A 15,333-nucleotide genomic window follows, 5' to 3' on the forward strand; every position below is an offset into this window, starting at 1 on the left:
TCATCAATCTACACATAATACCCCATAATGGAAAACAGGTTTTTATACATGGTTGCAAATTTATAAAAAATAAAAAACAACTTATTTACATACGTATTCAGACTCTTTGCTATGAGCCTCAAAATTGAGCTCAGGTGCATTCAAATCAAATAAAATGGTATGTCACATGTGCCGAATACAACACCTTACAGTGAAATGCTTACTTACAAGCCGTAAATAAACAATGCAGTTTTAAGAAAAATCCCCCCAAAAAGTAAGAAAAAAAAGTAACAAATAATTAAAGAGTAGCAGTAAAATAACAATAGTGAGGCTATATACAGGGGGTACCGGTACAGAGTCAATGTGCCGGGGCACTGGTTAGTCGAGATAATTGAGGTAATATGTACATATAGGCAGAGTTGTTAAAGTGACTATGCATAGATAATAACAGAGAGTAGCAGCAGCATAAAAGAGGGGGGGGGGCAATGCAAATAGTCTGGGTAGCCATTTGATTCGATGTTCAGGACTCTTATGGCTTGGGGATAGAAGCTGTTTAGAGGCCTCTTAGACCTAGACTTGGTGCTCCGGTACTGCTTTCCGTGCGGTAGCAGAGAGAACAGTCTATGACTAGGGTGTCTGGAGTCTTTGACAATTTTTAGGGCCTTCCTCTGACACTGTTTGGTATAGAGGTCCTGGATGACAGGAAGCTTGGCCCTGGTGATGTACTGGGCCGTACGCACTACCCTCTGTAGTGCCTTGCAGTTGGAGGCCAAGCAATTGCCATACCAGGCAGTGATGCAACCAGTCAGGATGCTCTCGATGGTGCAGCTGTAGAACCTTTTGAGGATCTGAGGACGCATGCAAAATCTTTTCAGTCTCCTGAGGGGGAATAGGTTTTGTTGTGCCCGCTTCATGACTGTCTTAGTGTGCTTCGACCATGTTAGTTTGTTGGTGATGTGGATGCCAAGGAACTTGAAGCTCCAATTCTGTTTCCATTGACCATCCTTGAGATGTTTCTACAACTTGATTGGGGTCCACTTGTGGTAAATTCAATTGATTGGACATGATTTGGAAAGACACACACCTGTTTATATAAGGTACCACAGTTGTCAGAGCAAAAACCAAGCCATGAGGTCGAAGGAATTGTCCGTAGAGCTCCAAAACAGGATTGTATCAAGGCTCAGATCTGGGGAAGGGTTCCAAAAATGTTGTGCAGCATTGAAGGTCCCAAAGAACACAGTGGCCTAAATGGAAGAATTTTGGAACCACCAAGACTCTCCCTAGAGCTGGCTGCCCATCCAAACTGAGCAATCGGGGGAGAACGGCCTTGGTCAGGGAGGTGACCAAGAACCTGATGGCCACTCTGACAGAGCTTCAGAGTTCCTCTGTGGAGATGGGAGAACCTTTCAGAAGGACAACCATCTCTGCAGCACTCCACTAATCAGGCCTTTATAGTAGATTGGCCAGACAGAAGCCACTCGTCAGTAAAAGGCACATGTCAGCCTGCTTGGAGTTTGGAGTTTGCCAAAAGGCATCAAAAGGACTCTCAGACCATTGGAAACAAGATTCTCTGGTCTGATGAAACCAAGTTTGAACTCTTTGGCCTCAATGCCAAGCGTCACGTCTGGAGGAAACCTGGCGCCATCCCTACGGTGAAGCATGGTGGTGGCAGCATCATGCTGTGGGGATGTTTTTCAGTGGCAGGGACTGGGAGACTAGTCAGGATCAAGAGAAAGATGAATGGAGCAAAGTACAGCGAGATCCTTGACGAAAACCTGCTCTAGAGCGCTGAGGACCTTTGACTGGTGTGAAGGTTCACCTTCCAACAGGACTAAGAGCCTAAGCAGACAGCCAAGGGAACGCAGGAGTGGCTTTGGGACAAGTCTCTGAATGTCCTGATTGGCCCAGCCAGAGCCCGGACTTGAACCGGGTCGAACATCTCTGGAGAGACCTGAAAATAGCTGTGCAGCAACGCTCCCGATTCCAACCTGACAGAACTTGAGAGGATTTGCAGAGAAGAATGAGAGAAACTCCCCAAATACAGGTGTGTCAAGCTTGTAGCATCATACCCAAGAAGCCTCGAGGCTGTAATCACTGCCAAAGGTGCTTCAACAAATTACTGAGTAAAGGGTCTGAATACTTATGTGTAAATGTGTTGAAGTGGTCTGAACTTGTCCGACTTCCTGAACTTTTATTTTTATAAATGTGCAAAAATGTCTAAACCTGTTTTTTGCTTTGTCATTATGGAGTATTGTGTGTAGATTGAACTTATTTAATACATTTTAGAATAAGGTAGTAACGTAACAAAATGTGGAAATAGTCAAGGTTTCTGAATACTTTCCAAATGCGCTGTAAATGCCTGGAATATTTCAATTTTATGTATAGTAACCCTAGGTGTAAAATAGTAATTAATAGATACTTCTCAGAAAGTATTAAACTGTCAAGAGCAGTAAAACAAGGTTGCTTTCTTTTAAATCCACCATTTGGATCCCTCCACAGCCTCATAGAGGATCTAGATAATTTTTCTAACCTCTGAAATACAACCAAATTATGATAAATTATGATACGTATTGAATCACCAAAAAAAAGTACTTTTACATTACCGTGTTGTTTACAAATTATAATGGTCTGACGGTGATTTGGACATACTAAGTATACATATCCAGAAAGAAAAATACTTTTTAATAGAAAGTTAGCAAAATAGATAAGATTTTGTTGCAATGGAAAGGAAAATACCCCTCTATTTGTGGAAAAATCACCCTGATTAACTCTTTAGCCATATCTCAGTTTACCTACAATACCAGTCAAACATTTTTACTATTTTCTTCATTGTAGAATAATAGTGAAGACATATAAACAATGAAATAACACATATGGAATCATGTAGTAACCAAAAAAGTGTTAAACAAATCTAAATATATTTTATATTTGAGATTCTTTATAGTAGCCATCCTTTGCCTTGATGACAGCTTTGCACACTCTTGGCATTCTCTCAACCAGCTTCAAGAGGTAGTCATCTGGAATGCATTTAAATTAACAGGTGTGTTTTGTTAAAAGTTAAGTTGTGGAATTTCCTTCCTTCTTAATGCGTTTGAGCCAATCAGTTGTGTTGTGACAATGTATTGGTGGTATTCAGAAGATAGCCCAATTTGGTAGAAGACCAAGTCCATATTATGGTTACAACAGCTCAAATAAGCAAAGAGAAACGACAGTCCATCATTATTTTAAGACATGAAGATGAGTCAATCTGGAAAATGTCAAGAACTTGGAAAGTTTCTACAAGTGCAGTCGCATAAACCATCAAGAGCTATGATGAAAATGGCTCTCATGAGGACCGCCACAGGAAAGGAAGAACCAGAGTTACCTTTGCTACAGAGGATAGGTTCATTAGACTTACCCGCCTCAGAAATTGCATCCCAAGTAAATGCCTTACAGAGTTCAAGTAACAGACACATTTCAACATCAACTGTTCAGAGGAGACTGCGTGAATCAGGCCTTCATGGTCGAATTGCTGCAAAGAAACCACTACTGAAGGACACCAATAAGAAGAAGTGACTTGCTTGGACAAAGAAACATGAGCAATGGACATTAGACAGGTGGAAATCTGTCCTTTGGTCTAATGAGTCCAAATTTGAGATTTTTGGTTCCAACCGCCGAGTCTTTGTGAGATGCAGAGTGTGCAAAGCTGTCATCAAGGCAAAGGGTGGCTACTTTGAAGAATTTCAAAAATAACATATATTTTGATTTGTTTAACACTTTTTGTTATTTCATAGTTTTGATGTCTTCGCTATTATTCTAAAAATATATAAAGTAGTAAAAATAAAGAAAAACCCTTGAATGAGTAGGTGTATCCAAACTTTTGACTGGTACTGTATTTACAACAAAATATGGGTGATTGGAAATGATGCAGACAATTACATTGAAAGTGATGCAGACAATTACATTGATGGAAGCTACAATCTATCTGCAGTATTAAAGCTGAAACCTAGTTAGTTTCTAGTAATCTCTCCTCCTTCAGTCTTCTTTTGTGGACTTTATATGGCGGTTGGCAACCAACTTTAAGGTGCATTATCGCCACCAACTGGACTGGAATGTGGAACTCAGTTAATCGTTCAATCACTCACTTGGGTTTATGCTCCTAAAAAACTATTAGGAGATGGGAGAGGTGGGACTTGCTGTGCTTCAAGCGTAAAAAATAGGGGCAGGTGCTATTTTAGTGCCTCGCTACGCAGATGCTCGTTGGCGTGCGCGAGTAGTTTGGATGAAACGATTGAATAACATGTATGTGTACATTTATTTTGCAACGCTCGCACACACAATGCAGCCGGTGTGGTCCGGCTCGATGTCCGTAACAAAAAGGGAGACAATGTGGAGATCAGTTAATTAATATATTTTTGTTATTCCTAAAGTAACATAAATACAATTAACAATGGTGTGTGTAGTCAGTAATCAGTAGTGTTAGTGAGTGGTTGCGTGCATAAATGTGATAATGAGGGGTGTTGAAAGGTGCCAAAGCAAACAAACAAAACGGCCACAAAAATGCCACAACCAAAATCTAGCAGTGTGTTTGCATGGAGAGAGTCTATTCAATGAATGGGGAAGAGGTGTATTTATCCCGGGACACACCGGGCCCAGGTGTGTCCCATGTCGCTGACGACCCTCCCAGCTCCGCCCGCCGACATCCTTATAAGGAAAATAAGAGCAAAGAGAAAGAATAGGGCAGACTGCCCTGGATCCTAGTAAAAGACCCCGCTTGCGTCCCAAATTGACCCAGCCTGCGTCCCAAATTGACCCAGGTTGCGTCCCAAATTGACCCATCCTGCGTCCCAAATTGACCTAGCCTGTGTCCCAAATTGACCCAGCCTGCGTCCCAAATCCATGAGGGGGTACGTGTTCACACTTCCACTTGCCCCAACCAACTTCGTCCTCCTCAGACCTCAGCAACCTTTGCGCACAGGAAGCAACCTTTAAGAGGAAAGAAGAAAACGAGACCAGAAGGGAACAGACAGGAGCGACAGAACAGGACAATACCAAACAAAATAAACAATGGTCAGCCACGTAGACATTCAGGAACAAGGCGCACAAGAGAGCGCGTCAGCAACAAGCTCCAATGAAAAGAACGTCTCAGGGTCCTTCTCATCAAATTTTGGCAACATACTTTTCATACTTTACACGATCATGCTCTAGTTGTAACAGAAGCAGTTATTTCTGCTGTTCAAAAAGAAGACTACTAGGGCTAACAGATGGAGCGGTAATTGAAACGAACATTTATCACTCATTTCAACCTTGTAGTGTTCAGCGATCTTCAACAGCTTTTCTTTAGTACATAATTCTAACAGTTCCTCTGATGGAAAGCGAATAAACTCGTCTACATTAGACGCCATAGTCACAAGTAAATACTAAAAAAAATTATCTCGCTCTTCCTCTCTGCTGAGCACACCAGACCAGGCCACAACAAGAGAAATGACAATCACACAGGGCACCACAGAAGAGAGGTGAGATATATATGGAGCTTCCTCAAAACCTACAATAACTCAACCCTAGTCTTCGTGCGGATTTGTGGTGGGTAATTACGCACTGTAGAGAAAGAATACGGCAGACAGTGGGAGGGTCGTTACAGACAACACAACCGGGAAACATTCAACACCTTGTTAAGCCACTACAGTGTAGTTTTGGAATTATGTTGGGTAACTGTCCTGTTGTTGAAAGGTGTTTTTATTTCTTGTGGGTTTTTGTTCTACCGTATGTTATTTTTAGTAATACATTGATACTGATTACTGCTTTGTTGGGTTTAGAGCTTGCAAGAAAGACATTTCACTGTACTTGTTCATGTGACATTAAAACTTGAAACATTTTAGTCCCAGTGTTAGAATTTTAGAAGACCCAGGCAGGTACTCCTCTAGGATTTGTCCTTTACTTTGCTCCATCCATTTTTCTCTTGAAGATCCTGACAAACTCCCCAGTCCATGCCAATGAAAAGCATGCCCATAACAGGCTGATGCTGTCACCATGCATCAAACTAGGGATGTTGTTGAGTGTGTGATGTTAGATTTGGCCCAGATTCAAATCTTTACATTGACACAAATATATGTTTTGAGACAACATTTTTGCAGTATTATTTCAAACTCGATGCAGGAATGTAAAGTTATTAATAATAGCTTCCCACTTGCCACTCTGTCATACAGGCCAGTTTTGCGCAGTGACTGGGATGTTGTAGAGCCATGGAAAGTATTCTCCCATCTCTCTAACTCTGTAGCTCGTTCAAAGTCACCATTGGCCTCACAGTGACGTCCCTAAGCAGTTTCCTTATTCTCTGGCAGACCAGGGCCTGATGTATGCAGTGTGTTATGACACACTATCCACTTCATAATAATTTACTTGACCATGATGTGCCAGTCTGTGACTTTATCCCTGAGTTGTTTTAAAATATCCATGGTGGCTTTGTGGTTGAATCTTTGCTTTAAATTCATATCACACAGAGTAACCCTACAGAAAAGGGGAATTTATTTATTTAACCAGGCAAGTCAGTTAAGAACAAATTCTTATTTTCAATGACGGCCTAGGAACAGCGTTCAGGGGCAGAACGACAGATTTGTACCTTGTCAGCTAGGGGAATTGAACTTGCAACCTTTCAGTTACTAGCCCAATGCTCTAACCACTAGGCTACCCTGCCGCACCATTTAATCATGTGAACCACCATAAATACACACAGATACACACAAACAGAACCGAAAACTGTTTTTTTGTTGTTTCCTTTTGTTCAAAACATATTCTTAACGTCTAGTATACTTAAGCAATAAGGCCCGAGGAGGTGTGGTATATGGCCAATATACCACGGCTAAGGGCTGTGTCCAGGCACTCTGCATTGCGTTGTGCATAAGAGCAGCCCTAAGCCGTGGTATATTGGCCATATACCACACCTCCTCGGGCCTTATTGCTTAAGTATACTAGACGTTAACCCCCGAGGTGCCTTATTGCTATTATAAACTGGTTACCAATGTAACTTGAGCAGTAAAAATCCATGTTTTGTCATACCCATGGTATATGGTCTGATATACCACAGCTGTCAGCCAATCAGCATTCAGGGCTCGAACCACCCAGTTTAAAAAACTGGGTAGTTCGAAGTTATGTCCACCCGTCTGATCTCTCTCGCCCTATCAATGCTCCCCACCCATATTCCAGTCCCACCTCTACCGCCTTGCATTTATGTCCTTCAAACAAGTAAACAACCTTTCCATAACCAAGCTAAAAACTGTTGATTTCAAGGGTTAAAACATTTACGGAAATTAACTGTATATTGTAACTTATTTGGGGGGGTTCGAACCAGCTCAGAACCTGCTGGTCGGAACAATGGGCCGGAAAATAGGGTTGCTGTTCCAACCCCTGGTTCACATAGTTATTCACACAACCCCCCCCCCCCCCCCCCCCCCCCAAAAAAATTGTCATTAATGTACTACTTTGTACTATTTTTTAAAAACACTTTTAACATAGGACAGGCCCTGTTGTTTCCCCATATCCCAGCAATAATTCCTTGCATTACGCCTGGGAAGAAATCACTTCAATTTGCTCAACTTGCCATTGGCTCAAGTTCCCCAAGGCAAACATTTTGACTATATTAGCCTACACAGCTACAAGGATACACTTTCATGGGGAGCTTACCCCAACTGATGTATAGAACAATCTTTAAAATATCTACTTTGGTTTAGATACAAGCAACATGAAACCTGTAACACAATAAATTCATTTGACATTTTTTGGGGGACCTAACTTGCTTACCACTTTTTCCATGTGGTTTCTTCCATCACAGACTCCATGAAATGATTACCTCTTCCTAAATATTTGGTTTCCTAGAAACAAGGGTGGATCAACTTGCCCCTTTGGCTCAACGTAACCCACTTCACCCTGCCCACAGGCCCCAGATGCCCCCTTCGGAGACAATCTTCAGGAAAGCATGGTACACTCCTTGCCTGGTAAACTCACAAAAGAGGCAACATGAGTCCATAAAAAATATGGGGAAACTTCTCTCTCACACGATAATCTGAAGGGTGACTGGCTTATCACTCGGGCACTCCAGTCACCCTAGCAACGGCCTGTTCACTCCTTTACTATCTGGCAAACTGTATCGAAGCATCGGGTCTCAGACCAACAGGCTCCGAGACAGCTTCTAGCACCAGATTGTTGAACAACTAGCCTTAGCTGTCTACCTGCTCAGACCTGCAGCTTAGAGACTATTTTCATTGACTATCCACACATCCAACCCTTACACAAAAACTCACACACACACAGTCAACGCTGCTGTTCTATTTATACTATTTATTCAACTGCACGACCAAGTCACTTTATATTTGTAAATACAGACATACTCAACATAGCACATTCAGAATTTATACTGTATATCATATTGTGTACATATCAGTTTTACTTGTTATTTTTTTTACTTTTGATATGATTGATATTGTACTGCACCGTTTATACCTGCTGTAAACTGTGTACGTGACAAATACAATTTGATTTGACTAAATTATAATTGAGCTGAGGTAAAAGAGGAAGTACAAAAATACGTACAGTTTGGGGTGGAGGGATGGGTAAAGACTAGTTACACACACCATCTCTCCCTCTCTTACGGAGGTGTCATGCCCTCCAGCCTGCGTCTCCCCCATCTGCCTCTGCACTTTGACCAGGTCAGTGGGGCTGGTCAGGAACTGAACCACAGTCCCAGCCAGAATGCTCCCCATCGCTGCTTTCCTGTGGGGGAGAGGACACAGCGACCTAACTGGGATGACACTGACAGAGAGGCACAAGCCTGAGCCTAGTTCAGTCTGCTCCTGTCTGATAAATGCAATGACTTAGGACTGTCATGAACGCATGCAGTAAGCTGAACACGGAGATATCTAGAGCAATAGACATCCAGTCTTTGTACTGGTGTAAAACATACAGTATAGCAAAGTATAAGGTAATTCAATTGACATCAAATTGAATCGACATTGCAAGTAACTTTTAAAAGAAGCTGGAAAATACTGGAGAGCACATCAAATTGAATCGACATTGCAAGAAAATATTGGAGAGCACATCAAGATGAACTTTTTAAAAGAAGCTGGAAAATATTGGAGAGCACATCAAATTGAATCGACATTGCAAGTAACTTTTAAAAGAAGCTAGAAAATATTGGAGAGCACATATAGGCCTACCCATTTCTGCAACTTCGAGTTGATCACAGTGACAATGTAAAACATACAGTATAGCAAAGTATAAGGTAATTAAATTGACATCAAATTGAATCGACATTGCAAGTAACTTTTAAAAGAAGCTGGAAAATATTGGAGAGCACATATAGGCCTACCCATTTCTGCAAGTCTCTGCACATGCTGACAAGATTAACTTTGAAGTCCGAGGCCACTGAGGGACCCCTGACTCAGGGCCAGTGCCAGAACAAATCAGTTGGTCCATAGAACCTCCAAGATGTCATTTAACTGTAAAAATGTATTACCTTTTAATGTTGCATGAACACAACCAGTCATGATGTTTTCATCTGATTGTCAAACAAATCGCTTCAAAAAGTAGGTTACCTTTCCAAATTCGTCCCAAATAATCCCAGCATCCGAGCAGTGCACTTTGCATGCGCCAACATTCCTTAAATTCCAGGGGTGTAGGAGTGCTGTTTTTTTAAGTGAGGGAGTGCAAAATTAACATTTTAAATGAAATAATTTCTCAATCAAAGTTTGTACCGACACATGTAGCCTATTGAATATCATTGTAGAATAGGCCTATCCATAAAATGCATCCTCCAATTGCAACATCTGCCTATGCCTACATATTGTCTAATGTACATGATCTATTTTTAATACCCTCAAACACCAAGTTAGGCATATGTAATTTAAAAATAGGCTATCATTACTGCAATTGTGAATGATAATTATTTACGTCCAAATTGTGTGCTAATCATTTCAAGTTTCACGTTTTAATGTGAAAGTACAGTGAAATGTCTTTCTTGCAAGCGCTAAACCCAGCAATGCCGTAATCAATATCAATGTACAGTAGTATAAAAATAAAATAAGAACAAAATAAGAAATAAGAACACAAGAAGTAAGTAAGCTACACACAGGATCAGTTCCAATTCCATATTTACAATGGGCAGTGATACTTGAGTGAGGTGTATATACTGTATGTATAGGGGTAAGGTGACTAGGCATGGGAGATAACAGAGTAGCAGCATCATATATATGATTGTTGTATGTGAGTGTATGTTTGTGTGTGTAGAGTCAGTATAAATGTCCATGCATGTTATGTGTGAGCAAATTCTGTGTGTGTGTGTGTGTGTGTGTGTGTGTGTGTGTGTGTGTGTGTGTGTGTGTGTGTGTGTGTGTGTGTGTGTGCTCCACCTGCTCCACTACAGTCTCGTCGATGTGAATGGGGGCATGCCCGGCCCCGATTCCTGTAGTCCACAATCAGCTCCTTTGTCTTGCTGATGTTGAGGGACAGGTAGTTGTCCTGGCACTACACTGCCAGATCTCTGACCTCCTCCCTATAGGCTGTCTCAATGTTGTCGGTGATCAGGTCTACCACCGTCGTGTCATCGGCAAACTTAATGATGGTATTGGAGTCATGCGCGGCCACGCAGTCGTGGGTGAACGGAGTGTACAGGAAGAGACTGAGCATGCACCCCTGAGGGGCCCCCGTGTTGAGGTTTAGCGTGGCAAATGTGTAGTTGCCCGTCAGTAATTCCAGGAACCAGTTGCAGAGGGAGGTGTTCAGTCCTAGGGTCCTTAGCTTAGTGATGAGCACAGAGAGCACTACTGGGTTGAATGCTATGCTGTAGTCAATGAATAGCAGTCCCACGTAGGTGTTCCTTTTGTCCAGGTGGAGTGTGGAGTGCAATAGAGATTGCGTTATCTGTGGATCTGTTGGGGTGGTATGCGAATTCGAGTGGGTCTAGGGTCTAGGGTGTCTGGGATTATGGTGATGTGAGCAATGACTCATCTTCAAAGAATTCCATGGCTACAGATGTGGGCGGGCACAGGGACTATGGTGGTCTGCTTGAAACATGTAGGTACTACAGACTTGGTCAGGGAGAGGTGGAAAATGTCAGTGAAAACACTTGCAAGCTGGTCAGCGCATGCTCTCAGTACGTGTCCTGGGAATCCGTCTGGCCCTGCGGCCTTGTGAATGTTAACTTGTTTAAAGGTCTTACAGTACTTACATCAGCTTCATTTTTAACAAAGAAATTTGAGAACAAGGCTACCTAAATTCTATCAGCATATTGTCTGTAGCACTCGTGCGGGCAATACACTGGATCACTGCTGCTCTAACTTGGCCCTTCTCCGCCCTCCCTTCAGCAAATCCGACCACAACTCCATTTTGCTACTACCATCCAATAGGCAGAAACTCAAACAGGATGTGCCTGTGACAAGAACCTTTCAACGCTGGTCTGACCAATCGGAATCCACGCTTCAAGATTGTTTTGATCACGCGGACTGGGAAATGTTCCGGGCAGCCTAAGAGAATAACATCGATTTATACTCTGATTCGGTGAGTGAGTTTATAAGGAAGTGCATTGGAGATGTTGTACCAACTGTGACTATTAAAACCTACCCTAAACAGAAACCGTGGATAGATGGCTGCATTCGCGCAAAACTGAAAACATGAACCACCGCATTTAACCATGTAAAGATGACTTGGAATATGGCCGAATATAAACAGTGTAGTTATTCCCTCCACCAGGCAATCAAACAAGCGAAATGTCAGTATAGTGGAGTCACAATTCAATGGCTCAGAGACAAGATGTATGTGGCAGTGTCTACAGGCAATCACGAACTACAAAAAGAAAACCAGCCACGTCACGGACATCGACGTCTTGCATCCAGACAAACTTAACACCTTCTTTGCCCGCTTTGGGGATAATACAGTGCCACCAACGCGGCCCGCTACCAAGGACTGTGGACCCCCCCTCTCCTTCTCTGTGGCCGACGTGAGTAAGACATTTAATAATGTTAACTCTCACAAGGCTGCCGGCCCAGAAGGCATCCCTAGCCGCGTCCTCAGAGCATACGCAGACCAGCTGGCTGGTGTGTTTACGGACATATTCAATCTCTCCCTATCACTGTCCCCACATGCTTCAAGATGGCCACAATTGTCCCTGTACCCAAGAAGGAAAAGATGACTATCGCCCCGTAGCACTCACTTCTGTCATCACAAAGTGCTTTGAGAGACTAGTCAAGGATCATATCACCTCCACCTTACCTGACACCCTAGACCCAGTTCAATTTGCATACCGCCCCAATAGGTCTAGAGACAATGCAATCGCCATCACACTGCACACTGCCCTATCCCATCTGGACAAGAGGAATATCTATGTAAGAATGCTGTTCATTGACTACAGCTCAGCATTGAACACCATAGTACCCTCCAAGCTCATCATTATGCTTGATGCCCTGGGTCTCAACCACGCCTTGTGCAATTGGATCCTGGATTTTCTGACGGGCCGCCCCCAGGTGGTGAAGGTAGAAAACAACATCTCCACTTCGCTGATCCTCAACACTGGGTTCCCACAAGTGTGCGTGCTCAGCCCCCTCCTGTACTCCCTGTTCACCCATGACTGAGTGACCATGCACGCCTCCAACTCTATCATCAAGATTGCAGACGACGCAACAGTAGTGGGCTTGATTACCAACAATGACGAGACAGCCTACAGGGAGGTGAGGGCACTCGGAGTGTGGTGTCAGGAAAACAAAGGAGATGATCGTGGACTTCAGGAAACATCAGCGGGAGCATTCCCCATCCACATAGACGGGACAGCAGTGGAGAAGGTGGAAAGTTAAGTTCCTCGGTATACACATCGCGAACAAACTGAAATGGTCCACCCACACAGACAGTATAGTGAAGAAGGCGCAACAGTGCCTCTTCAACCTCAGGAGGCTGAATAAATTTAGCTTGTCACCTAAAACCCTCACAAACTTTTACAGACGCACAATTGAGAGCATCCTGGCGGGCTGTATCACCGCCTGGTACGGCAACTGCACCGCACACAACCGCAAGGCTCTCCAGAGGGTGGTGCGGTCTGCACAACGCATCACCGGGGGCAAACTACCTGCCCTCCATGACACCTACAGCACCCGATGTCACAGGAAGGCCAAAAAGATCAAGGTCAACAACCACCCGAGCCACTGCCTGTTCACCCCGCTACCATCCAGAAGGTGAGTTCAGTACAGGTGCATCAAAGCTGGGCCGAGAAACTTAAAAACAGGCCATCAGACTGTTAAACAGCCATCACTAACACAGAGTTGCTGCTGCCAACATACAGACTCAAAATAATTGGCCACTTAAATAAATGGATCACTAGTGACTTTAATAATGCCACTTTAATAATGTTTACATTTTTAATCTCATATGTATATACGGTATAAAATACAATCTATTGCATCTTGCCTATGCCGCTCGGTCATCGCACATCCATATATTTATATGTACATATTCTTATTCCATCCCTTTAGATTTGTGTGTATTTGGTAGTTGTTGTGGAATTGATATATTACTGCACGGTCGGAACTAGAAGAACAAGTATTTTGCTACACTCGCACTAACATCTGCTAACCATGTGTATGTGACCAATAACATTTTATTTTATTTGGATGAGGTAGTCACCTGGAATGCATTTCAATTATAGGTGTGCCTTCTTAAAAGTAGAATTTCTTTCCTTAATGCGTTTGAGCATACTCGCTGTTAATTATTTATCTGCAGTCACTTTACAACTTACCTCAACTACCCCCGCACATTGACTCGGTACCGGTACCCCCTGTATATTGCCTTGTTATTGTTATATACTGTAGTAGGTTCAAGGGAATGGGGTTTCCAAGTCACAAAGTTCAATAACCAAACACGCACAAGGAACACAACTAGAATGCAAATGGAGAGTTTATTAGGGAGTTTTGCACACTGGGGAAAAGGGGGGAATTCACCAACCATTTCACAGTCCACATTCAGTTCTCATTGTCCGTTCCGTTCTCCAGGGGTAATCCTAAAACTTTGGTCCTCAGCCAAACTGGCTCGGTTCACAGTGGGCGTAATAAGACAATCCAGGTCACAACGGGTAATCACACAGCTATTTGTTTCTCTTCTCACGCTCTTCATACCACACACTTCCCTCTTCATTCTCTGCCCCTTTGTGCAGGCTGCTTCCTCTTTCATCCCCAAGCACTCCCTGGCTTAATGGTCCACAGGCTCGCCTCGTTGGGGCAGGAAGTCCATATAAGGATCGGGGGTGGAGCCAGCAGGCTGTAAGGTATCTTCCTTCAATCACCACTCCCCTCACCTCTCCTTGCCATCTGCCACAATTTCTGTTACTTTTTGACTGATTTGATTTTTTTTACTTTAGTTTATTTAGTAAATATTTTATTAACTCTATTTCTTGAACTGCACTGTTGGTTAAGGTCTTGTAAGTAAGCATTTCACGGTAAGGTCTACACCTGTTGTATTCGGCGTATGTGACAAATAAAATTTGATTTGAAACCTTCCATCCCCTTTCTCTGGCTTAGCTAGCCACTAGCTACACTTTAGCTAGCTAGTTAGCAGAGCAGTATATCAAAACATGATTTTGTATTACTTAGCCTAGATAATTGTTTGTACAGTATGTCAACTTTGGTGTCTATTTCAGACCGTATGACATTTAAGGATGAGCATAAGAGCATTAAAAGGGGAGAAGACCACTATGAGCCTGGCTATGTAGAAACGTGCAGCTATAGTGAGGGGCAATTTACTGGTTTGGTCAGGGGCGGCATGAGGGATATATGATTGATACAATATGCCAAGTGATAAAATCCCAAGTTATCAAGTAAAATAAAAATTTAGATTAGTTCATAAAATATTCTACAGCTGTAATGTCATCAATCAAATCAAATGTTATTTATATAGCACATTTCTTACAACAAATGCATTTCAAGGTGTTCACAGTCATACATTGAAAGGCATGTTTCACTTAACATCCTTCCTCTTGGCAGGTCTCTATAGGTGACCAGGGGATTCTCTCTACCACATGAAAATGCCTCCGTGTAGATCATAAGTGTAGCCATGCAGCCTATTTTGGCAGCTCACAACATTGGCCATACAGATGTGGAATGCGAGTGGAGGGAGGAAGCCAGCTGTGCCCAGCCAGGTGCAGTCAGTGGAGGACCTGTACCCGGCCGAAGACTACAACCCTCTGTCCTGAGAGCCTACTGATGAGGATCTTCAGTGGCTAAGAAGCCATCTCCGGGCCAGGTTCAGTGGAATGGCATGTCTCCTTGAACCTGAACCAGAACAACCGCTACCCTCGCTGTTATCCCTGTCTATATCGGACATTGTTGAAAAACGAGGGCACCTGGG

The sequence above is a fragment of the Salmo trutta genome, chromosome 35 (genome assembly GCF_901001165.1).
Source record: "Salmo trutta chromosome 35, fSalTru1.1, whole genome shotgun sequence".
In the NCBI taxonomy this organism is placed as follows: Eukaryota; Metazoa; Chordata; class Actinopteri; order Salmoniformes; family Salmonidae; genus Salmo; species Salmo trutta.